Genomic DNA, 2,711 nt, shown 5'->3' with positions numbered 1-2,711 from the left:
TAAAAACCTCCGTGGTTTCATTTCCTCTTTCCCACTTCATAGATTGATTGAAAACCTTAAAATCAGTAAATCGTTGGAAAAAGTACTGCATTTTCATTATATCTGTTCAAAATCAATTAAGAATTAAGAAAAATAAATGATAAATGACAATTTTATAAATTATAACCCCAATAAATAGCAAAATTTATATCAAAGTTAAGTACTAGATTACGTTTTTTGATTGTTTCATTACTTGAATTTCGATATAAGCCATATTGATGATCAACCAAGTTGAAGTGACATGTGACTCAATGGTCTCTAATAACTGGAATGGATCATTGTCACTGTTGGTATTTTTAAATATAATCAATAATTAATTTACAAACAATAAAAAAATGTTATTATTACCAAGAATATTATTTTTAACTGTTTAATAAAATATTTCTTAATTAAAAATCATAAATTTTTTTTGTATTAAATCATTATTTTTAAAATAAGATTAAAAGAGTTTAGAAATAGGGTTTATTTTAAGCCCGTTTAATTTAATACAAAATTATACAATTTTAATTCAAATCCTTTTTGTGCCGCTGTATATAATCCGCACACCCTCTAAATTTTATATAAGAAGCGTATTTTTCGTTCAAACAAAGTTACAAAATACACAATTATTTCTCATTTATAATCACTATCACTTATCCCAAGTTTTCTTCTTTTTGCTGCTGCCTATGAAAATTTCATTTTTCGCAGGCACGTACACAAATTTGCCTGAGTAATATAATACAAATTATAATTTAAAACTTTTGCTAAAAGGAAAATGAAAAAGGTTCTCCAATAGTCTCGTTGGAGTTGAGGAAAGTTTTATCAAGTTATGAATGCAAATAAACACCACATGAATTACGTAGGAGCCGTATAAGGAAAAACGAGCTATCCTTCAAGTTGATGAAAGACTTTGGTGGGTGGAGGCTTGCGAAGAAAAAGACTGCTTCTAATTCACTTCTGTGAGGCGAGCTAACGGCCATTCATTCACCAGAGGCTGTTAGCGATAAAGTGAATCAAGACCGTTTTTTCGCTGGGCTATCTGAGGAGTCGAAATGCGATTCCGAGAGGCGCGGGGGTTGTTTGCTTTGCAATTATTGTCTGTGCGAAATCGTGTCGATCAGTCTCGCGCCCACGCCGCAAAAACGCCTAGGCCTTCCACTGACGTCAATTTCCATGCCAGGGGTGGAAGAAAAAACCCTCTCTCTCACACTTGCCAGCAGAAAGTAGTCCATTCATGCCCTCCACCCCTTTCTCTTTCGTTCGCCGGCATGAATGGAGGAAATCGTCTTCTTTTTCTGCTTTTATTTCCGCGCTGCTCCCGATCGTCTGTCGCGTCTGCGGCCGTCCAACGTCAGATAAGAGGGAGAAGAATCTGCAGTCTGCGCGACGCGAGTGTCGAGCGTGTTGCATACCCCTTCGAAAATTGCTGCAAATCGATCAATTTCGTTGCAGATGTATTACACGGTCGTCGCATCCGCTTTTCGGCAGTGCTCTCTCTCCACATTTCACCACTTTCCACTTCAAAGAACCGAATTGAAAAGTTTCATTTTTATCGTTGTAAAGTATTATAAAAAAGTATAATATATATTGCAGTAAAATCTCCGATAAATATTTGAATTTCATGATAAAGTGCAAAAAATTTATTTGCTAGAGCTTCAAATTAAATCAACAGAAAATTAAAAAAATAAATCAACTGGTGAAGTGGCATATCAATTTATTTAAAATGAGTGAATGTCACCTTCACAAAAATTATAAAAAAAGGGAAATTAAAAAATTAATGCTAAATATACGCGGCAGTCGAGTCTCTTTTGATGTTTGGCGTTTGTTGTCTTTTTTCTCATTTTTTCCTAATTTCATTTTTTTTTTTTTTATTGAACAAGAAGAAAAATAATCCTTATATTCATAATAATAGATTTTTTTATAATTCACACATTTTTTATTTCCAATCGTGAATTTAAAATTGCATTAGCTTCAACAAATTTTTAATTTGAACGGTGAATATAATGGCAGTCTCAAAAGAGCTGATTTGAATAATTTAAATTTGATATGATTACTTTTTTGGAAAGTAAACATATTTTTGTTTATATCAAATATATTTTGATTTTCAAAGATATTCAACATCAAGTGTTCCAATTTTGGATCATCAGATAGCTTTGACTAATTGTAAGTGACTTAATATGTCAATATAGATTTAATATGGGTTTAAAATAATTTTTTTATGATGATTCATGTTCAGAAATTTTTAACCTCTTTACAGGGTTAAAAACACTTAAAAAGAAAATAAAATTAAAAGTTTAAATCAACAGAAGAATTTAAAAAAAAGTTGAATATTTTTTAATAAACTTTAGTTTTTTCGTTAAATTTTATTAATAACTCTAAAAAACTAGTTTTACATTCGTAAAATGTATTATTGTACGTGAAATTTTTAAACTAATTAATTTTTTAATGTATTTTTCTATTTTTTATTAGATTGATCAGATAAAGGGCAGAAATGGTGACCATAAGTTGAAATTTTGAAACTGAATCAGGAATAATTAAAGGTGATTTGTCATGGTGAATTGAAAAATTTGATTATGTACGGACGTTGGCGAGCGACCGAGGCGGCGCGGCGGCGGCAGATGTGCCAGGAGGTTCGTTTCGGTGGAGCTGGTGCGGCCGCCGCGTGTGTGCGGCCAAAAAACTCCCCTGTCCGG

Source organism: Neocloeon triangulifer, unplaced genomic scaffold (assembly GCF_031216515.1).
Source record: "Neocloeon triangulifer isolate White Clay Creek 2 clone unplaced genomic scaffold, ASM3121651v1 ptg000014l, whole genome shotgun sequence".
Classification (NCBI taxonomy): Eukaryota; Metazoa; Arthropoda; class Insecta; order Ephemeroptera; family Baetidae; genus Neocloeon; species Neocloeon triangulifer.
This window is presented reverse-complemented; position numbering follows the sequence as displayed.